This window comes from Protopterus annectens, chromosome 7.part0 (assembly GCF_019279795.1).
Source record: "Protopterus annectens isolate FY-2018-M chromosome 7.part0, PAN1.0, whole genome shotgun sequence".
NCBI classification, from domain to species: domain Eukaryota; kingdom Metazoa; phylum Chordata; order Ceratodontiformes; family Protopteridae; genus Protopterus; species Protopterus annectens.
Genome location: NC_056739.1, coordinates 535,524,236 through 535,549,604, shown reverse-complemented (window position 1 = coordinate 535,549,604; position 25,369 = coordinate 535,524,236).

Below are 25,369 nucleotides of genomic sequence, written 5' to 3'. Positions count from 1 at the left end.
TTGTAGCTAGTGAAATGCATGTTGTACTGAAACCTGACTGTTGCTTCTTCCAGTACACTCTTCTCTGTGTCTAGGTTTACTCACACCTCCTAATGCTAACACTGGATACATGGGAGTATGTACTTTCTTTTTGAATTAGAGAATTAACTTGCATACAACAGTAGTTATTGCAATGTATTCCTATGGCTTTCCTATTTTCCCTTTACATTCACTCATTATAATGCATGTTATAGGTCTTTCAGCACCAAGTTATTACATATCTGCTGTGGTGTAGTGGTACTTCATGCAGCTACGCTTAGCTCAGCTTACTTTATTTAAGCAATACTACGCCAGGCTTGGCTTAGCTTATCATATCTTAGCAATGCTAAGCTGAGCTCATCTGAGCTTATTTTATTTTAGCAATACTACGCGAAGCTTGGCTTAGCTTATCATATCTTAGCAATGCTAAGCTTAGTGCACACATGCGCACACTGGTGCAAACCCGCTTACTACTATTTCCAGGTGCTCACTAACACTAACCCCTACGCTCATTTCTTTGACAGAAAAGTAAATGGGGAGATAGGAATGTGGTGATAAAGGGTGCACAAAGTGGGGAAGACAGTAGGGAAACCACCTCGGGATGTACAGGATGGGTGTGGAGAGGGTCCATAGCTGCCCATTTCTTTACCAGCAACAGCTGTGCATATGCAATACATTAGGAGAGGGATTTGAAACCTTTCAACCCTGAGGGAGGGGTGAGGACAACTAAGTATGTTGTACTACCAAGTATGAATATCAGGCACATGCACTGTTTGTGAACTGCTACACTGTCACTAGTATGTTACTCACATCTGAACAGTTTGTGGTTTGTTTGTGTTGACATTAGCACAGTCTGTTCAGGACAACTGGACATATTTCACTACTGTGTATGCCTACCTACACCCTTGGTTGTGCCTGACTACACACGGGTATATAGTACCTTTGGGTAGTGGTGCAGAAGTGCAGAGTGCATTATTTATTATCGTGTGATGTTTATCTTACTGAACATGCAGGGTTGCTGTGTACCTGTAAGTCTATGAAGGCTAGTAGTCTGTCTGAGTAGCTCTCACCTGTGGACATTTCCAGATGGTAGACAGAGGTCAACCTAGTATTCTTGACTGTGCACCACAGCAGTTTTTTCTGCACCTGAACAATAGCATTGTCACATGTGGTTGCTAGCAGTACATGGCTACATCCTTTGATATTTCTGTGTTGTACTTCTACATAAGGGCATGCTTGTGGGATTCATTCTACAGCTATTTGCAGAGTGTGTAACAGCAGACAAGCTGATATGCCTGTGTGTTTCTGACTCTTACAGGCCTCTGATACTCTCAGGTGTATATTTGAACAGCCGTAGGAAAAGGTACATATAACTGGGATACACATGTGATATATGTCAGACATTTTGCAGTTCAGACTTTGGGGGATGCAGAGCATATGTATTACTACACCTTTTCTGACGTGCAAGCAGTGTCTACTCTCACTTATTGACATTTGTCATTAAGTGAGATTCCCCACCTTTCTGTCTACTGCTAGTACATTTCACAGGGAGTCAGAGGGGCACAGCTAACATTTGTTTAGAAATCAGGGTCATCACTGTAGATCAGTCACTGTTGGGAGGTCTGGCCTGTGCCCTATTCAAATATGGCAATGTTTATCCTGCTCTGATAATGTGTGGGGTTTGTAAGGTGCTACTGTAACATTATTCCCTACTAGCATGGATGATTCTCTTTTTGCAGTCATGTCATGCAATTCCACAACACCTGCTGGTTAAGGCACACAGAACAAGATTTGTGTTATGTCATTCCTATTTTCCCTTTACATACACTCATGGTAATGCATGATATATTGCTTTCAGCACTGAGTTATTATATATCTGCTGTGGTGTAGTGGTACTTCATGCAGATGGGTGAATTCAAGGTCCCGGGTTCGAGACTGACAAGGTATTATTTTATTTTGCTGCTGAGCAGTACAAGGGCCTTGTCATACAGAGTGACTAAGGCACTTTTAAACAGTTGTAAGCAGGTTTGCGCAGGTTTGCGTGATGCTTAGCAATGCTTAGCTAAGCGCACACAAGCTCACACTCGTGCACCCCCGCTTACTACTGCTTAAAAGTGCTTACTCCCGCTAACACCCACACTAATTTCTTTTAAAGAAAAGAAAATGGGGAGATAGGAAAGTGGTGAAATAGGGGGCACAAAGAGGGAAAACCAGTAGGGAAACCAGCTTGGGATGTGCAGGATGGGTGTAGGGAAGGTCCATAGCTGCACATTTCTTTAGCAGCAACGGCTGTGCACATGTTTGGAATTTGGTGTGAAATTTGAAACCTTCCACCCCTGAGAGATGGCTGAGGACAACAAAATATGTTGTACTGCCAATTAGAATTATCAGTTTACATGTCCAGCAGACGTGTGCGAATTGGGCAGCTATGTATGGGGCATAATTGTTTTGTGGGTACAGATTGCCCTTTTTTTTATTTTTTTTTTCAGGTGAGAGTGGAATGTGAGGTAGAGGAAGTAGGTATATTTGGGGAGGTAGGTTGGGGAGGCAAACAGACAAGACAAACAAGATGCATACAGGGGCAGAGATTGACACATGTGGTGGGTGAATACAATTGACGTGGAAGGATGTTTGGAAATCGCAAGCCCATGAGCCCACAGATGGTAACAGTGGAACTGAGATCCCCACCCATGGGCAGTCACCACTGCACCTTCACAGCCCCGACGGTGGCTGTGCTGGGGGCTGAGTAGGACAGGCAGGCTCACCCATGAGATGCGCCACTCTCGCCTCGAGCTGGCATAGCGGATCAGTGACTGAATGCTCGATCTCTCTATGCACCACAGCCTGGACCCTTGCAAGGGTGACAGGTGGCCCTCCTCCGCCCACGCTTGCACGGGGGGGATGAGCCCCATCCCCTGCAGCACTTCCACCCGAAGGTGGCACAGGACCAATGGAGGAGGGGAGCCTGGGCTGGGCACCAGAGCCACTGGTGCCCGGTGCACTCGCCAACTGAGGAAGGACAGGAGGGTCCGCTGGGACCAGCCTTCTCATACATTCTGTGGTTAGGTGTATTTAATTACAACATAAACAACAGCATTCCAGATTAGTTGTAACAGCATGCAGTAATATTCCCATTAACCTAACACACCAAGGTTCCAACAGTTGAACAGCAAGCATAACACATGCGTATATTGAACAACAGTGGATATTCCAACAGCATGCAGGGATGTTTGGTAGCAACAGGCCACCATGAACATGGTGTTTGAACAGGGCACATGCATCAACATCAATGCAAATATTTATAAAACAATAGGACATATGTCCCAACAAATATTTAAGTTTACACATACCCACTGAGGTGTGGAATTGCATGGTTTATGCACATACGGTAGGGTGTAGACAAAACATCGGTTAACATCTTATAATGACCTTTTAGTCTACACTACATTCCCAGTGACTGCAAGTGTATCTCCCCTACCTGTATTATTACACTTCCCACCATACCTTAGGTTGTGTCATGGGTTTGGCTAGTTCAATATATGCCTGACCTATATTTGACATTAACTGTCCAGGCTGCTGATGTTACTGCTACATATTTCTTGTTTGCATATATATTTCTTTATCTACATATCTGGGATGTTTTCACATGACATTTTCACTTTGATTTGTACAGAACCCTGCATTTCTTGACACACACTCACATTTCTGGTGAATAATTACATGCTACACATGTGCCAGGTTTACTTATTCATGCCAGCCAGTAAATGACTATTTTGGACTGTATATATGTTTCACAGCTACTAGCACTTCCATCACCCACTTTATATGGGACTGCATAACTCTGGGTTGCCAGCACATTTTCAAACAGTACTGTTTGTATAATGCAAGGATGCAACAACATTTCAGACTCTGTGACACAGACACACTCTGGGTTTTAGACCTTTATTAATGACATTGCATACTTTTCCACAGGCTCACTCCTTTACTTGATTTAATGTTGTTTATGGCAGTCATGTTCAAGACATATTATACCTTTATTAATAGGTTAGAACAAACTTTTTTCAGGCTCACTCACTTATGTTATATGAAAGTGCCTGCAGAGATATTATTCCAAACATTTGTTACCTTTCTTAATGGGTTACTAAACTCTTTTTCTGACTCTCTGATGTTTTTATCTGGCAGTACATGCAAAGGACATATTCAGGCAATTTTATGGCTGTTTTATTGGACTACAACACATTCTTTCATGCTCTTAAATAATATTTTATATAACAATACATGCAGAATAATCACTAACCTGCCTGGTGGCGCAACCTTAGAAGCCTATCAGCATAGGCTTGCTGATTCGTAACACGGTCACCTGCAGCTGTGAAGTAAATGAAGGGATATTGAAACATACCTATCCGTTATACATACTCCATTATCAATTGTTACATACTGCATTCCATGGCTACTTACTCAGTTGTGGGGCATCCTGCATCCCACGGGCCTCCTGTATCCACTGGTTCAGGCTGTCCTGCTTTCATCTCTTCAGGTCTGCATGGAGATGGCAGACCTGCTCACCAGTCCGGGGAATGCATGTGGCACTGATGAGGTCATGAGCTAACCGGTTCCATGCCTCTGCCTTGTACTTTGTCCCTTGGAACTGGCCCTGAAGGAGTCTAGACTCGTGATGGTGGACAAGGAACCAAACTATATATTTTGACTCCTCGATGCCCCAACATTGCGCTCGGAAGTGTGATCCCTCTCCTACACCTGCCATTCTGACTGCAAATGTGTGCCACAGTCAGTTATGGTGAGTATTCCCTCCTATGGGGCTTAAATATGTGGCATTTCCTGCACTTTTTTCTGATTGGCCATTTTGTAAAATTCTTGGCTGATTGCAGACCTGCTTAGTAATGGTTAAACTAACATTCTTAAGTATATGAATGTTAATGGTGACAGCTTCCCCTACGTTATCATGGCTTAGTGGTTCTGTACTTTGATTAAAATGCACAGGGTCCTAGGTTTGAACCTTGTCATTGTTTTATTTTAATACTGTCTAGACAGGCTAGGGGGTGTGGCTGTGTTTAAGCAACTTAGCACTATATTGCTCCCATGTGCCCTACGGTGCCCTGGTTGGCGTGGCGAGCACGTCCGTGCAAGCACATTGTGCTGGGTAAAGCACTTTTAAACTTTGGGCAACTCTATTATGCTGGGTAAAGCGCTATTAAACCATGGGCAACTCTGTTTAGCTGGGTAAAGCACTTTTAAACTTTGGGCAACTCTATTGCGCTGGGTAAAGCGCTATTAAACCATGGGCAACTTTGTTTAGCTGGGTAAAGCACTATTAAACTATGGGAAACTCTGTTTAGCTGAATAAAGTGCTGCTTCAGAGCAGGCTATTATATATCTGGATCCTTTAAAAATATATATTTTGTTCACTGATGCATTAGCCATTTCACTGCTTTTAATAATATTTTAATCATATATGTCTGGTATTATTTCAAATACTGATTTAAAACATAAATAAGAATTGGAGGGGTGGGAATCAAACCGTGAATGCCTCCTCTTTGTGCATACGCTCTACCATTACGCTATTGCAATATGGATTAATTTGCATAAGTAGTTCTTATATGCTCTTCAATGTCACAATTGCTAACTGTGGTTAAGCAATGGGCACATCTGTGCAAACAAGCGCAAATACGGGCAGCTATATCGTGGATTAAAAAAATATATATTTGTTACTTTTTTAAATGTGATGGGGGTTTGCAGTGTCAGGAAGTGTGGTGCTGGGTGCAAGTACATTTGAGCGAACTCGCTCTTGTCTGTTGACACTATGCTTTTTAAAACCTTGCAGAGGCATAGACTTTTAGACTGCTCGGCAGTCAGGCATGCCCTCTGCTTTCCTACTCAGTCCATGTAAGAGTTACGGATGAGTCAGCATGCCCTCATGAATATTCATAGCACGCTGACATCAATCCGTTCAACTGCAGCCTCCGAGTAAGACTTATTAAGTCTTACACGGAGGATTAGTAAATCTGGGGGATTTTTAAAGATTCTGAATGAATGGTTAAATAGGTCCATAGGTTCATAGGTTCGTACTAGGCTATCTGCCCAAAGGCATTTATAAGCCTAGCCAGAGTGTATGTGGCTTACACCACCCCCTAGGATGAGAATACTATGCCCTTTTAGGGTTTAGTTTACTATGCCTCTGTCTAATAGTGACACAGAGATGACCCCCGGGGTAAACCTACGATCTCCCATCCACTCGTCGAGATTTCTCTTGAATAGAGTCAGTGAGGAGCTCTGCCTAACATGGACTGGGATTCTGTTCCAGAGTGTAGGGAGCCTCTGGGTTATGAATCTGTCCCTCCAGCACGTCCTATTTATTTCTGTGTTGAGGTTTAAGTCACTTGTTCTCGTGGCTCTGATGGATTTGGATTTTCTGAGGTGGAGCATGTCCATTATTTCAGGATTGGACATGGCCTTGTCGTCAGGCACAGATCACCTCTGAGTAGGTGTATGACTGAACAGAGCTGGAGTTTTTCAGTCGGGCAGCATATGACATATGTTTAAGACCCTTTATCCTCTTGGTGAGGAACTTTTGGGGTCTTTCCAACTGCTGCAGGTGTCAGGTGAGATACATCCCAAATGGGGCATTGTACTCAATCATTGGCCTGATAAGAGAAGAGTACAGGGGCACAATGACCTCTCTTGATCTAGATGTGAAACCCTTCATGATAAGGTGGGCAATATAAAAGGTCTTCCTAACCACTTTGGCAATGTGAGTGTCAAATGAGAGGTTACTGTCAACCTGGGTCCCTAGGTCCCTGATTACCTCTTCCGTACTTAATGGATTACCGCCTATGTGATAATTTGTCAGTACCTTGTTTTTCCCAAAGGGTATGACTATACATTTTTTGGCATTCAGCTTAAGGCCATGGCTCTGGCACCAATTATCCATTTCTATGAGGCCTCTCTGAAGGATGTTTGTGTCCACTGGAGTATCAATTATGGCACCCAGTTTGCAGTCATCTGCGAACTTTGTCAGCCACAATCTTCCTATGTTTGCCTGTACCTCGGAAAAATAAATGCTGAACAAGAGGGGTCCCAGGACTGAGCCCTGTGGGACACCGCTTGTGACTGGCTTAGAGTCTGACATAGCTCCAGCAACTCTGACCCTGTGGGTTCTGTCCTCGAGCCAGTTTGCAACCCATCTTGTGACATATGGGTTTACATTTAAGCTGGTGAGTTTGTCTATGATGCCCGAGTGGGATATTGTGTCAAAGGCTTTTTCAAGGTCAAGGTAGGCTGTGTGAACTGCCTTACCCTCATCAATGGCCTTAGTGACTGTTTCAAAAAAGTCGACCAAGTTCAAAAGGCAGGATCTGCCCTTGACAAAGCCAAATTGGGTAGGATCCAATGTCTGTAGGTCCCCAATGTCTTTGTTTATGAGTTCCATAATGATCCTCTCCATAGCTTTGCAGACCAGGCTCAAGCTTATGGGCGGTAATTTCCAGGGTCCGTAGAAGCACCGCCTTTGTGAAGTGGGACCACTGTTGCCGTACGCCACTCTTTGGGTACGTATCCTGTAGTAAGGCCAAGAATAAACAGCAGCCTTATGTGTGGGTTTAGTTCCTCTTGGAGTTCATGTAGTACACAGCCCGGGACACCATCTGGCCCCATTGAAGCTGTGTTTTTAGCTTTAGAGAGGGTGGCTCTCACCTGGGCATCTGAGATGTTAGGGAGGCTACACTCTGCTGGGATAGTTATTTCTCCTTTTGGGGGGGAGGGGGAGGAGAAATTTGCACTGAACCTGTCTGCCAGAATTTTGGCAATATCAGTGGGTTCAGTGTATTTTGTGTCATTTTGGACTAACTCTGAGCATATCTGGGAGTTTCCACCCAGGTTTCTAACATAGCTAAAGAAGGCCTTGTGATTGTCTTTTGTGTCTTTTATGATTTTTCTCTCAAAGTTGGCCTTGGATGATTTTATGAGTGATCGTAGCTTTTTGCTAGTACTGATCAGAGACGCCTTCCCTTTTAGGGATTTTGCTCTGTCATGTAGTAGCTTCCTCCTCCTGTTGTAAAGTTTGTTTATGGCTGGGGTCCACCAGACCGGCCTGCCTTTGGGGAATGGGTCTTGGTTTTATTTGGGATTGCATGATCCATGCATTCTTGAAGGTGCCCATAGAAGGCATTTGCAAAGGATTCAGCAGTGTGGGTTGTGGTTTCCACTAGCCCAGGGGCCTTGAAGGATACCACTTCAGTCTTAAGAAGTGTGAAGTTTGCTTTTGAGAAGTTCTTCACTGTGGTCTTTTGTGCAGGGGGTGAGGGCGGGATGTGGATTTCCAGTGAGATTAATTTATGGTCTAATCTTACCAAAGAGGGATATACTTCCGGTGTGGAGGATTTTGTCCCCATGTTTGTGATGATCAGGTCTAGTATATTGTCTCCTCTTGTGGTAATGTGACTAGTTGTTCCATTGCATTTGAGTTTATGAATTCTAGGAACCTTTGGGCTAGGGTGTTGGGGTTTGAGTAATGTTCCCAGTCTATGTTTGGGTAGTTGAAGTCTCCCAAAATGATGGTAATTGGAGAGACATTCATACTTTCCAGTGTCTTCAGGAAGGCTGTGTGGGGTTCCTGAGTTTGAGAGGGTGGTCTGTAGCATGCTACAAACTGTAAGGCAGTTTTGCCTATGGTTAGTTGCACCTGGATAGTCTCTGATGCTTCGTGCATTGCCACTAACCTGGAGGTGTGGGTATCTTTGATGAAAATGGATACTCCCCTCCTTTGTGGTTGTCCAAGTTTTGGGGCCGGAAAGCATGATATGAGGTAAAACCTGATAGTGCTGGGGTGCTCTCAGGAGCCTTGAACCAGGTTTCAGTCACTGCACAGACATCAATGTTCTCCATACTGAGGAGGGCTTCGAGGACGTGCATCTTGAGGTTTAGACTTCTGGCATTGAGCAGCATTACCCTTAGTTTTTTCCACTTGTGTTTTCTAGGAGGTAGGTTTGTCATTTGAGCCTTGCCTAAAAAGGCACTATGGGGTGGCAAGAGCCTTGGCCAATATCTGGAAGCCCAGGGTGACAGGTGCAAGCCATCCTTGAAGCAGCATGGCTTGTCAAGCATGTCATCCCAAGCAGACAGACATTGGATCCCCTTAGAATGACACCAGTAATTAAGCCAATTGTTAAAACTGATCATTTTGTCTTTGTACTTTGGCATCATTCTTGGTGAGGGCAAGATGCTGCTCAGGGTCAGGGTCATACCGGCCTGGGCTACATAATCAGAGAGCTCCTCTATGTCTCTTTTCATGTAGTCCAGGGAGGTGCCTCAGGTCGTTCACAACTGCAAGTACAGTGCCTGATTTATATTTGTACTTGCTGTGGAGTGACCTGAGTGCTTGTGTTATGTGGCGGATTCTAGCTCCCGACAGGCAGCTTACTGTGAACCTTTCCTTGTTCAGTCTGGTGAGCGGGACGTCAGTGTGTCTGACTATGGAGTCACCTATTACGAGTGTGTCTGGCATGTTGTTTGGCCTTAAGGGCTGTGACTGTTTAGCACACTGACTTTGTGAACTATGTGTTGCATGTGCTATGTCTTGAGGTGTTGGTTGCTTGGGTGTCTGCTTTGGAGGCCTCTGTTGTTTTGGTAGATTTTTAATCAGCACCTCCGAGTATGTTTTTGTGTGTTTATGTGTTTGGTTTGCTGTTGTGATAGTTCTATGTGAGACTGGGTTTGTGGTGTGCATGGTTACCTTCTCCTCCTGACTGGTCTTGCCAGTTTTGAATTGAGAGAGCTCAGCCTCCAGTTTGGCTATATAGTTGCATCTCTCGCATATATTTGTATTTGTTGGGAGAAGGAGAGGGTTGTCTGTGTACATGAGGCAATTGTAACATTGCCTCAAGATTCCCAGATTCACCAGCTGAACAGGAGAGGATGCCAGCAACTGACCCTTCGACATGCTAGAAATAGTGAAAAAGATTGCTGTGTAACTGAGTCAGAAAGGACCTATAAAGAGGTGTGTACTCAACAGAATTTAGGTGAATGAAGTACTTTCTTTTGTTTGAGTGCTTTACCTGTATTAAAATGCTTTAGGAGCAAGTGCTGAGCTTTTCAAATAGAGTATAGGCTGTTTAGATTGCAAGTAGAACAGTTCTAAGGGAAAAATTGAAGAGCAGACTTGGCGGAGCCAGAAAAAGTTTAACCTTGTTTAACCAAGTTTAACCGGCGTGTGCACGACCGCGCAAAGCCGGCTTTATGTATAAAGAATTATGTAATGGAATGCTGAAATTCATATGGAGGAAGGAAGATAGAAGACATTTAAAAAAAACTGGAGACTGATATAATAATAATAGTTATAAGAGCTGTATGAAAATAATACAAAAGAACTAAAATGGAAAGCATTATAGAAAATAGTATATATAGTATTAAGGGGAAGGGTTGACAAGACTTATTAATGATTGTTAAAGAAATTGTGGATGATATTATGAATAGAAAAGAAGAAGCAATAATCATGATGGGAAAACTTAATAAGGCATTTTATGTAATTTGACATGAAATCTTATGAGTAATGATAAAATAATATAGTATAAATGAGACTGTTTGGAAACTATGTACATTAGCATATAATAATAATAAAGTAAACATACTTGTAAATGGCTTGTTTAACCAGGATGTATGTATAAAGTGTGGTGTAAGACAGGGTTGTCCAATGAGTTGTATTACTTATTCATATGATAGTATGTGAAATAAATTACAAAATGAAAGAGGCAGGGTATATAATACCCAAAGGGTTAAGAATTGCAGTTGTCTTAACATATGCAGATGACACTATAATAATTGTAAAAAACTAAATTTGGATAAAAGAAGTGATAATGCTCACAAATGAGTATTTAGATGTGATAGGGATGGCTTTAAATGAAGAGATGAGTAAATGTGTAGGTGATGCAGTAAAGATAAGCCCCCGGATTCATGAAGCTCGGCGCAAGTCCGGTGTAAGGCTTGCGCCTGCCGTGCGGCGTAGATGTGGAATAGACGCGCCATATGCATATTAATGAAGGTGCACAGCTGCCACAGCCATGTGCATAGGAAACGTGCGCGAGTGCAAGGGTCATATCGAAGTTGTGCAGGGAGGCATGTCAATGTCGGCTTTCGAGGAGCAACCTAAACTGCTGAATATTATATTCCGCCAGCAATAGTAATCGTACCTATCAGTGTCCGTGGAGACTGAAACGTATCCAAAGCAGAGCCCCTGCAAACAGAAAATGAAGAGTCAAACACAAATGCACGGTAGGGAATAACGGGTCCCTACTCATGAACAAATGACAGGAAAACCGTGTGCCTGTAGTCCAACGTAGTGTTGATAGCTATACCATGTGGAAGTGAAACGTATCAGATGTTAGCGCGCCGCCAGTACATACGTCCAGTCCAACGTAGAGGGTCACCATCCAACCCATAATTTGAGGGAGGGAACATAGCTGTGCAGATGTGTCCATAACAAAATACACGAGGAGAAATGTAGATATAGGTAGTGACCGTATGACTGAATCATATCCCACAAGCCATGTAATAGTCAAATGCAAAAGGTATGTCCGTCTTTCACATACCAAATGTGATAGGAAATAACATACGCATGTAAACGAAACAGAAGGAGCATTTAAACGAGCCATAACAACACGGACACATGTAGGCTGAAAGGAACAGTATGATCCGTACCATCAACCAAGATTACCACCTGTCCCACTTTGCGAGCGACAGTCCCTCTGTGGGCAGATGTGTCCTGACACAAACATGTAAAACTGGCAAATGTCCAGAGAATATAGGACATAATTCCTCCGTAGATGTCATGCAATAGTTGCATTAAACATATTTCACTGGACGTATAATACATAAATGTCATAACAAACAGAATAAGATACCGAAATGCTACAAGAATAAGCTTAGATATAGGCAAGAATTGTAAGTTCTATCTGCCGAACTGACATTGGGTATGTGTCGGCCTGTAAAATATGCTGTGTTCACCGCAACTGTCACAGTAGGGTTGCCACCCTTACAAATGGCCAAAGTGGGACATGTTTGGTACAGACATCAGACTGTACAGACCAACACATACCCACGGCCAGTACAAAGGACTGAACATAACTGTTTTGCCTACAGAAAAGCGTATTCCTGTAGCATTTTAGTTGTTATTCTGTTTCTCATAACAGTCAGGTATTTCAGATACAGAATTAACTGTTTAATGCAACTATCACATAAAATATAAGAAATATGCTTGTCCTAAAATCTCAGGACATTTTCCATGTTGACAATTACATGTCAGGACACAACTGCCCAAAGAGGGACTGTCCCTCGCAAAGTGGGACAGGTGGTAACCCTATGTCACACTGTGGCCAATTGAAAAGATGAAAACACAATCGTTGACTGTGGGGAGGCAATGTCCACAAAGGTCAGACATGTGTAAGGAATAGCTTGGACATAGGAAAAGGTGCCATCCTACCAATGCGTAGAACAGGCTGGCAAAATCCGGAAGTCAGCTGTATAATCCAAACGTGTATGTGACACAGTCGAACGGGTAGTACCGGGATACACCAACCAAGTAATGAAAGTGAAGTAAGGGCGTGTACCTATGTGCGTGAGGTATAGCATATGGAAAGCAAACATGGCAGGGTAGTCCACACAACCATAAAGGTACCCGACGCATGTAGGGTAATCAATGTGTAACTCTGGCCGTGTCATGGGCCAACAACCAAAGTAGTGCTCTATGGGGTGTGAGTAATTCACGTGTGAGGGGTGTGTGTTTAATGGTAAATTCCTCAAAGGTGATACTTGTGTTGTATGCAGAAAAGGTGAACCAGAGGTGTATGAGGGGGCAGCGGGTGAAGTGGAAAGAAACACAACCTCATGTAGAAACAGCTGCAAGACAAGCAGACAGGCCATAGTATAGAACACAATCTCACAAACATATGAATATGGAAATATGCGAGACAAATGTATAGATACGGCACCGTCACATACCCACAGATGGGTCCTGGTGGAACTGGCCATAACAAACGCAACACACCTGGATGCATAATAGCCTACCCAGCATACCCTCCACAACACACAACCTGCCACCATACCAGAACGTCCACCAAATCCAGCCACTTGGTCCACTGGTTTGTTGCAGAAACAGCTACACACAGTGACCCCTACGCATATGTAGTAGGTATTGTCACACTAGGCAGTGTCAGGATTGCAAACCATGTATCCCCTGCAGGTAAAACCCCCTGCACGTTTTCATGCAGCCACGAAAATCTTTGTTATCTAACTTGTTTTTGTCTTGACCAATTTTTGGGATATCCAGACATGAATAGGAGGGAGAATATAATGCACACATTTGCAAAGTGGAAAACGGCATGAGGGTGAGGAAGACGCTACGTAAACAGGCCAACCCTGATCAAGTGTGAGGGACACTGTCTGTGTGCAGTTCTGACTGACCATACCTGTCAACCTGTGTGAGCAAGATATCTGGACAGATCCATGAATATAAGTGAGACAAAGGTCCAAAATCATGGACAATCTGCAAACATATCTCTTAGAAACATAGAATTTGATAGAATAACAGTTTTCACATTGGCATTAATGTATGGAGTATGAAGTCTGAAACCCAACTGTCTGTCAGCACGTTCCGACTGCAGTCTTTAATGCTGAGCTACTTCTGTGCCAGAACACAACAGCGTATTACAGAGGTCTGTGCCATACCACTCAACTGTCCGGATATTCGCAGAATGACTAGGGTCACCACCTGTCCCACTTTGCGAGTAACAATCCCTCTGTAGGCAGTTGTGTCCTGTGAAAAAATCAACACATAGCAAATGTCCCGAGAGTTTATTTCCTAATTTACTTTAATAGTCGCATAAAATGGTTATTTTATATATGAATCCTCAATATGTTATGTGAAGTAGCATAAGCAATTCAAATGTTACTAGAATAAGCTATTATATGTACAAAAAAGGTTAAACTTCAGTACTATGCTTTGTCCTGGAAAATCTAATATCTCTGCAGAACATGTCCCACTTTGGGCAGTCGAAAAGGTGGCAACCCTAAGAATGACCACAGGTTCGCCCCATAGTGTTGGTATGTGCCTCCGACAATCTGCACCAGTGTGGTAAATAGCTGGGGATTGATGTCACTAAATAATGAGAAATATCCTGAGTATAAGACTCCACAACCTGCACAACAGTCATGCTAATGCAAAACCTAGCATTCTATCAATGTTCTAAGCTTGTAAGAGCAATCGTTAAAATGTGTCCCTAATTGTCTCCCCATCGTGTAGGTTTTGCGCAGGTTCGGTGCTCTAAGAGGTTGAGAGGTATGTTCTGTACATATTTACAGGAACAGCCCTTCAGTAATGTACAACTGCATACCTGTAGTCACTTCATGTCCAACAATAATAATCCCCATATGACTGTATACAGGTAATAGTCAAATGTGAATGGGAACACACCTCATCGTGGAGTATGGACTATAACAACCCCACCCCTAATATGTAATGCCAACAGAATAAGCTGCTGACAGGTGCCCAAACACTTGTGTCTATAAACACAGGTAAAACTTCAAAATAGGGAGATAATCCCTGTCCATATGCTTCACCAGGTGGACAAGCCTAAACTCAGATCATTACATGAACACCCTGACAATCAAAGACCTGTATGTGGCTGGACTATATGCCTTGGTGTTCTGCATATCCTCGGAGTGATTAACAATGCAGCCGGAGTCCACAGCAGTAGACAATAGGGAACGTGTAATATGTAGTAACACCTTTCTCCCAGCAGGAGAATGGATGCCTGTGTCATAGGTGAGCGGTGAGGCATATGTTGATGTAGCTAAGTACTATGGGTATGCATATCAATGAGGGAGAACACCAATAGAATAGTGGTTCCGGTATCCGGCCAATGTGAATGAAGTCCTGGTTGACCTACAACCACTGCACATATAACCTGAAAGTGTAATGAAAGCATTCGTGCAGTACACACATTTAAATATGTAAAGGTGAACATGTGTTTCGCAGTAGTCCATAAACTGGAATACAGATATGTAACTATTACGGTCAGAATTATGAAAGATCATGGAAGCACAATTATCTATGAAACACATGCGACCCACAATAAGGATATGCAAGTGCACCTGCGCGTATGTAATCCGCTCACAGAATAGACAATGAATGGTGTTTTCCCCACGTTCTATGTACATGGCTCATACCTGTTAAACCCGTAAAGTATGAAACCGAACAAAGCCATGACAACAACTGGTACAAATAGGGACAATCCCCAGATAGTGCCCTAACAAACATTTCGGCATGGTCTGGGTTTGAGACTTACCTGAGGCTGTTGTTTTGTTGGCTTGGGAATGGGGCCTAATGGTTGGGTGTTTGCCTTACAAACACAAGGTTCAAGTTGGAGTCTCATGAGGATGGGAGCTAGGCTTGAAATGGCTCACAAGAGCAGTTAGCCTAGTACTAATCTATGAACCTATGAACCTATGAACAAACATAGAATGTGGATAGAATAACAGGTGTGTCACTAGCATGGATTCTCTGAAGGGTATGAAGTAGAAACCTGAAATGTTTGTCATTATTTACCAACGTCAGTCTTTAATGATATGCCACTAACTTGCCAGATAGACACAAGGTTATGAAAAATGGACCAAAGATAAGAGGCAAACAGCTGTACATGCAGCAGAAATCTGTACAGTTGAAAGGTATGATATGGAGATATATATACACATATATCCACAGACATAATCCAAAGCAAATTATGAGATGAGGAATGTACAGACATATGTATATATGTACATATATAAATCTATACACACACGATACATGAATAGATATATACACAACAAACATATGTCCCTGTAAATATAACACATGTATATAAATAGGTCACGGTATAGCTAATATGGATAGACAGACAGACATGCATGAAAGGAGAATACACCGATGGTTTCCAAACCATTGCCCGGAAAGTACCAGTGTGACAGGGCCTGCAAGTTCTACACGTTAAACATGAATATAGGTGTCCTTTGTAGGACCCCAAAAATTGATCCTGTATGAAGTACCAACCATCATTGATGCAAAAGAAGTCATACCTGCAACTACGATATAGGTGTACATGCAACAGTAGCAGGTGCAAGGGTAATAACACATGGGTCGATTGAATGTATGACGTACGAGCTGATATCCGCAGAGTGGCGAGTGCTCAGAAGTGTCCTCACACTTTATTATCGCTCACATTAAACATGTTTAATGGGTACTGTGGAGGTGTGTCAGGTATGGGAATCATGGGTATGCAGAATTGGGCCAAGGTGTTGGTTGGCACAGATCTATTAGGTACGCCCCTATTGTTGGTAACGAGGGAATTGACATTGAAACTGATGGACAAATTGCCCATGTTGAAGGGTCAGTTCGGCCCAAAGTTAAAGTTAGCAATAATGCAGTGGGCAATACCAATTCAGGTTCTAATTCTCACTCCACTTTTTTAAACAAAAAGGGAGGTCAACATCAAAGGAATACTGTTCTGACCCGCAGCCGGACCTTTTTGGGGTCCAGTTCTTCAACGGACGAAACCTAGAAAGGACTTTTGACCAGTTTAACATAATCAACCTGACAGAGCATTGTTTTTCTGAAAGTGAACTTAATGTTTTGAAGTATGGTTTGAATTTTATTCCCACATTTAGGGCTAACTTGACCAACACTATTATTGATATCAAAAAGTTTTGTAGAAAATTGAATGTAAAATACACTTTGCATTTTTTGGCTAAGAAGGGACAACCTCAAAAGTCTTTGGTGAAACCTTCTACATTTACTCCACATTTGCACAATACTATCAAAGTATTTGAGGAACAATGCATTGCAGATGTTAACAAAGTTTTGAGTGCAAAGAGGCATGTTACAGATAACTTATGCATGGATGAAAGGGTTGCCCTCATGAATCTGAAGTCCTTGTGTCATCGCTTCAGATTCATGAAAAGTGATAAAGGTGGTAACATCGTGATTATGGACCAGAACACTTATCAGACAAAAATGTTAGAAATTATTAATAATTCAGAGGAATATGAAAGTATTACTCTTTTTGATTACAAACGTAGAGTGCGTTTGATACACTCTGAGTTATACAGTCTGTTTATGACAGGGGACATTACAAGTGAGGTGTATGATTTTTGTGTGGTGACAGAGCCACGTATAGGGGTGATTTTTGGAATTCCAAAAACACACAAAGATGTAAACAATCCACCCCTCAGACCGATAGTTTCATGCCCACATTCTATCACTGAAGGTATTTCCTTAGTGATTGATTTAACTTTAGGTCCCATTCTATTGAGTGAACCATCTTATGTGAAAGATTCTTGGCATTTTTTGAGTAAAATTGGTGTTTTTTTACAGGATCACATTTTTGATCCTTCTAAGCATGTCATTTTCACAGTTGATGTTATTTCTTTATACACTTGCATTCCCCACCTGGAAGGGATTGACGCAGTTTGTGAATATCTAGCAAGAATAGGTGGTAGGTTTACTGCTGGAGCCATTTCAACCATCAGGTTGTTTTTAGAATTAATTTTAGAGAACAACATCTTTCTTTTTGGTAACAGCTATTACAGACAGAAGAAGGGGGTAGCGATGGGGTCTCCAGCAGCTCCCGCCTTTGCGAATATAGTTATGGCCTTTTGGGAGTGTGAAGCGTTACCCATTTTGAAACGTGAATTCAACATCCAATTTTTTTGTCGTTACATTGATGATTTATTTTTCATCATTGAAGGTAATTTCACTGTAGTTAATGAGTTTTTCAATGTAATGAATTCCATCTCTAACTATGTGAAGTTCACCTTGGGAAACATTGGCACCACGGTGAATTTTTTAGATGTATGTTTATATTGGGATGTAGATGAACAGCGAATTCACAGTAGGGTGCACCGTAAGGAGACCTTCACAAATGGGTATTTGCATCATTCCAGCAACCACCCTAAACATACCATCAGGAACATCCCCCAAGGGCAGTTTATACGAGTGAGTAGGATGACATCTAAATAGGGTGATTTGATAGAAGAATTTCACACAGTTTTGTTTTTATTTACACATCGAGGGTATGACATTCAGGGGTTAATACTGGTCAGTGAAGAGATTCTTAGCAAACGTGACAGTATTTTTAGATCCATCATTGACTTTCCCAGTTCTTTCAACAGTGGTCAGCAACAGAATGTCCAAGGGAATGGTTATAACGTTGACACCCTGTGTTCCTTTGACACCAGTTCTGATGGATCCTTGATCAGGCAGATTGTTATTGACAACTGGAAGATCATTAATGGTAATGAGGACATCAGAAGGACACTGGGGGTAGGTCCTAAATTTGTCTTTAGGAATAGGTACAATTTAAAGGGAATTTTGGAAAACACCACCTCAGTGCTACCAACCATTAACACCAACAAGATTGGTATGCATGTTTGCCATAGTTGCAACATGTGTCGATTCATTTCTGAGGGACCTTATATCAAAATAGACACATTTGACAGGACATTCAAAGTACCCTGTTATGTTGATTGTAAAACTAAGGGGGTGGTTTACATTGGTCAATGTTCTGGTTGTTCTGCATATTATATAGGCATGACCACTCGGAGCTTAAATGTTAGAATTAGAGAGCATATTTATAGTATTAAGACGTGTGATGAAAACAATGCTTTGTACAAGCACACCAAAACTTGTAATGGACACAAAAAATTTTTATTTTCAGTTTTGGAAGTTGTACATGCTGATCTTAGGGCAGGAGATTACAAGAATTTCTTAGAACAGCGTGAAGCTGTGTGGCAGATAAAACTCAATTCGGACAAGTTCCCTGGTCTTAATGATTATATCAATATAAAATGTTTTTTAAAGCATAGGAAATTACAAGTGAACAAGGAAATTAATTCCTTTTTGTTTTTTTAACAAAAAATAGAATGTATCTTTTTAATTTAATTGATTTTAATTGGGCAATTGGTTGTTAATTGTTTGAGTATTTAAATGTATTGAATCATGGTCTTTTTTGTATTCTGATGAAGTTTTTACGAAAGCGTGTATTAAACTGTTGGTTACGCTATTTACCGAGTTCTATCTGGGTTCCATCTTCCATCTGCTAGTTATTGGAGTGATCAATATACCTATGTGGGTATAGCACACGCCTACATTCTCCAAAAAGGTGCAACCCATCTACTGGATATTGTGTAAACCATTGGGGGAAGATGTAGGGACCTATATCAGTGTCATGTAGGCAATTATCATGGATGGACACGCGTACGACCAAGATGGTAACCATACCTGCCAGAATGTCAGAATAAGACAGCTGGACTAAGGCATAGTACACGTCAGACAAATAGGGACTGTATTAAATATACCTCAGGCAAAGTCAGATCGTTGATAGAATAATTGCGTAGTCAGGAATACAAATGTTATGAGAGTTAGTAATCATGAAATAGAAATGTCAGTCATGATTACCTAACCGCACAGTACGTCATGGCTTGCCAGCAATCTATCAGAAAGGCACATTATCATGACAAATGTAACAGAATCATAGGTCAAACCCCAGAGTGTATACCCATAATGTGTACAGGTGAGAGGTATGAAGGTAACTCGTTCTAATGAAATGTACAGAACTAGTGATACTAGGTGGACAGGTGAGAAGAAAGACATCAGGACAAATGACAAAACATGTACAAGTCATAAGCATGTTTGTCCACAAATGTGAATTACAATGTATGGCCTGTGAAAGTCAATGTGCAAGGTTAATAGACTCAAAAGACATGTGTCCCTGAGGGTGTCATGCAGTGTCACCGATACAGTGTCCAGTCCCCCATACTCGTATGTGAGCTCTGCCACTGACGGAAAGTGCAAATACCGGCGTACACATAAGGTACATGATGGAATAATTAGTGTGGATAAGCACCTGTTGGCCTGTGTTTGGAATATAACCCAGTGGGTGGGTGGGTGTGTCCTGCAATAGGAATGCAATGGTAACTGGCCTGTGATGGCGCCATGTATTGTGTGTATTGGCGTAAGGAAATTGATGTCCAGTATCAGAAACATACTTCACAACTGTACGAATGTGCAGATGTATGCCTCATATGTGTGATGTGTTCCTCTCACAATATGTACATGTCTGCCAAATACCTGAGAACTGATGTCATTAAATAATGATAAACATATGTGTTTAAGACCCCAAATCCCTCAGAAAGGTCATACTAATGCAAAACCTATAATACTGTCAACTATCTACGTTTGTAAGAGCAATATGTAGAATCTGCCCCTATCTGTCCCCCCCATCATGTTAGGCTTTGTCCAGCTGTTTTGCACTAGGAGGTTGATAGGTATGATCTGAAACAGATACATGTCTGAGGAAACAGCATTATCGACTGCAAGATAACTCAGAGGATATGAAAAGTGCTGCAGTAGGATGTTCATCCGCAGGTATGTGCTGACATGTCAAATGACACAGCAGTCTACAGAAAGTACCTATAGGGTGTAACCTTTGCCAGTGATGACAGTGGGACATACCCACAGCCATGCATACACCGCAAATAGACATAGCACACAGCAAAGCCTAGGCTATGATACATGAAGCCTCCGGTGTGTATGGATTGAGTGAGAGTACAGCAAGGAAAGATGACTGCCAGGCTATTCAGCAAACACCTGCAGGGGCGTGCAAGACCACCCGTAACATGAACATTGCACGGACAATGTTGGGATTTGCAACATACCCCATTTGTATGTGTAAGCTATGCAAATGATGTAATGTTGCGATGCATGAAACAGTAAGCTGTCCATGCAAGAGCAGAGTTATGTGCAGAAATGTACCCGGATGTTATGCGACTAACATTTTGCACGTTGCTAAAAGAAGCAATGACAGCTGCAAATACAGTATGAATACAGTCGAAGAAGTATGCCAATGTCCAAGTCCAAGGCCAGTGGTGGCTTTGTCCATTGGATATCAATGAACCAGTAGTTGTCCTCCCCGATCCCTGGTGTGGAAGTGTAGCGCATTGCCACGAGAACGCGCTGCGCTTCAAAACAAGACATATGGATAATATACATACAAGATGTAGGTTTAGTTAGATGTTAATACGCCGTGCAGATGAATGGCAAGCTGGAGACAACATGGCTACTGTGTACTGGTACTTATGTAAGGAAGCGCTCTGTCAGAGATGTAATGAAGCATTTGTAGGCAGTGTGAGGCAAGTGAGGCTGAGGATAGTGAATCACAACATGTCATGCCATATGGGCCAAGCCTCTACCATGTAGTGTAGGTTAAGGGGACTATTAGAGTAGAAGATAGGTGACAACATGAGTGTGTATGTACAAAACACTGTAACCTCACCAGAGCAGTGTCACATCTGTGCTGTCAGTACTCAGTGGAAGAGACGTGTCATGAGCTATCCTAGGGAACATCAGGAGACTGATGGCGTACGCCATGGATACCACCGATGTGACCTGCAAACCTGCCCACAGTGTGTCTGCGCCCATGCACGCCAGTAAGCCCGAGTAAGACTGTGTGTGCGCGTGTTAGCCTGTGTGCGCATGTGGAAGAATGAGTAAGCTAGTGTACGAATGGTGAAGCCCGTGTAATGTCGTGTATGCATTTGTAAGCATGTTTACATGTGTACTGCACACATCACACATGTACTGCACACACAGACAGACATGCTGCCAATACTACACACATCAGTGAAATGGCACATGGATGGAGACTACATCATCAGAAGTAACAGTGCTGTAAACTATGCTACAGTGATGGTCATAGCTGCAATGCATCATGCCTGCTGAAGTACACCTGGAAGTAACACACTGTGTGTTAACAGCATGCTAACATCAATACAGTGGAATAAAGCCACTGTGTGTAGCAGCACCAGGTTAGTCAGATCCTGCATCAATGTTACACATCACAGGTGGTGGCACAGGTGACATCATATGCACAGGGTGTGGTGTTAACATGTCCAGAGCTGTCATAGAGCCATCCAATGTACACGTAGGTGTGTGTGTGTGTGAGGGACAATGGTTATTGCATGACCCAATGGTGGTGCAATGGGTGTGTGTATGTGATAGCCGTAGCTGTTTGTGGTAAGTGTGTGTGTCTGCATATACACAGGTACAGCATGTGTCAGCCATATACAGGAGGTTGTGGGACAGTCGCAGACTGTACCTGCCAGGCTGTAGAGATCCCCATTACTGGCCATGGACACCCCTCCATGCATCCAACACAACTCAGTCCTGCACCTGTCAATGTCTACACATACAGTCCTGGGATCTGTACCACAACCTGTGGATAAACGTGCATCTGTAATGTTAACCTGAGGTGCATAGAATTGACAGTTACTACAGACGGATATGAGCCATATCCACACTCCAATGTAATAACCACTGCTGACTGTTGCTGAGATCTGCATACGACCAGTCAAAGGTGTTGTACTAACATTGTTTCCAATGCCCGTGTAATACCCAGCAACACAATAACCGGTCTCTACACATGTATAACCCACAATCACTACAGCACACAGTATCTGCACTATCACAGAGCCATAGCAGATGTACATACATCCATGGTGCTCACGTACAGACAATGCAGCAGAGTCAAGAGTGATAATCCCAACATACATATCTATATACAATATACATTTTATATATTTATATATATATATATATATATATATATATATATATATATATTGGGAGCAGAACATAAACGTAAGCAGTGTACCACATGACAGCATCACGCAGTTACAAAACCCGCTGCCATGATCAGTGGATCACATGATTCAAACAGGCACACGTCTAGCCTGCAGACAGCAGCATCAAAGGTAAAGACGCTGCACGATTGTTATGGAGAGTGAATACTGTAAAAGCAATGTACTGTTGTCATGCAGCTGGAAACACACACACACACACACACACACACACACACACACACACACACTTGGCAGGGCTGGGAGTCGAACATACACCTAACTACCCTAACACACTACAGCATGACACATTTACAGAACGCACTACCGAGATTACTGAACAAAGCACTCCCAGAGGCATACTTCTAGGTGGGTGACATCATCCGCAAAGGCAAAGACGCCGATAGGGAATGTATGTGGTGTGAGGCATCTAAAAGCATTACTGTGTCCCCAGGCAGCTGCAAACACACACACACAAACACACAGACATACTTGGCAGGGCTGGGAGTTGAGCATACACCTAGCTACCCTAAACACACTACAGCATGATGCATTTACAGAATGCACTCCCGGGATTACTAAGCACAGCAGTCCCAGAGGCAGTCATCTAGGTGTGTGTCACCATCCGCAAAGGCAAAGACGTCGGTAGGAAACTGCTGTGGTGTGCGGCATCTAAAAGCAAGACTGCACCCCCAGGCAGACAGGAGCATGCGCGCAAACACACACACACACACACTTGGCAGGACTGGGAGTTGTACATACACCTAACTACCCTAACACACTACAGCATGATGCATTTACAGAACGTGCTACCGAGATTACTAAGCACAGCAGTCCCAGAGGCAGTCATCTAGGTGCGTGTCATCATCCACAAAGGGAAAGACATCGGTAGCAAACTGCTGTGGTGTGCGGCATCTAAAAGCAAGACTGCATCCCTAGGCAGACAGGAGCATGCATGCAAACACACACACACACACACACACACACACACACACACACACACACACACACACACACACACACACACACACACTTAGAAGGTCTGGGAGTCGAACATACACCTAACTACCCTAACACACTACAGCATGATGCATTTACAGAATGTGCTACCGAGATTACTAAGCACAGCAGTCCCAGAGGCAGTCATCTAGGTGCGTGTCATCATCTGCAAAGGCAAACACATCGGTAGCAAACTGCTGTGGTGTGTGGCATCTAAAAGCACGACTGTGTCCCCAGGCAGACGGAAACATGCACGCAAACACACACTTGGCAGGGCTGGGAGTCGAACATACACCTAACTACCGTAACACACTACAGAATGACACATTTACAGAACGCACTACCGAGATTACTAAGCACAGCAGTCCCAGAGGCAGTCATCTAGGTGCGTCTCATCATCCGCAAAGGCAAAGATGTCGGTAGCAAACTGCTGTGGTGTGCGGCGTCTAAAAGCAAGACTGTGTCCCTAAGCGGACGGGAGCATGCATGCAAACACACACTTGGCAGGGCTGGGAGTCGAACATACACCTAACTACCCTAACACACTACAGCATGACGCATTTAAAGAATGCGCTACCGAGATTACTGAACACAGCACTCCCAGAGGCATACTTCTAGGTGGGTGACATCATCCGCAAAGGCAAGGACGCTGATAGGGAATGTATAGATAGTGAGCAGTCTGAAAGCATATTACTGTCCCAAGGTAGACATAGACAAGCACACAGCAGTGGTGTGATTGGGGCAACCAAATATCTACGTAGCACTACAACAACACTACATAGATATGGGATGCACCACAGACAGTACACCCTTCAAGACAGCAACCAGTGTGTTCAATGTAGGCATCCATCGTGACATTGGAAATGGACATCTGTTGCCTGGATGACCACCATCACTATACAGGATGCCAATGGCCATGGCCACACACTTAGTATCCCACATCTGTTTGGAATGTACTGTGTGTCCATCTACACAATGGCATACTGGGCATGCTCACACACTTAGCAGTTGCAAAGGGCCATCTTGCATGCACACGGATTCTAATCACGGAAGGACGCAGTTTGGAATGTACTGTGTGTCCAGCTACACAATGGCGTACTGGGCATGCTCACACACTTAGCAGTTGCAAAGGGCCATCTTGCATGCACACGGCTTCTAAATACAGAAGGGCACAGTATGGTATAACTGTCCCCACGTACATGAAGGCCACTCACATGTATTGACCAGTACACACTCAGGAGCTATCACAGTTGTCTCAGGTGTAGATCACAGAGGTACACACCACAATCTACAATGTAGCCGTCACACATCACCATGTCATTGGACCAGCAATACACAGCCATACATTAACACAACACCGTGTGACTCATGACCAGTGGACTGTACATAGGTCTACAGCAACTGTGCAGACTACACATGTACCGACAGGGTTCTATCATGTGTTATGCATTGCAAAGATACCACTGTACATAACCAGGTCAACTCTACACATACCAGGGGCCCTGGGTCTTACACAGCTGTGACAGATGACTGTCTCTGTACACCAACGAACACACATGTTTGGCTATGTCATATATGTAATTGAAGTGGATATGTGCATGGACCAAACACACACCACATATGTACATAGCATAGCTTT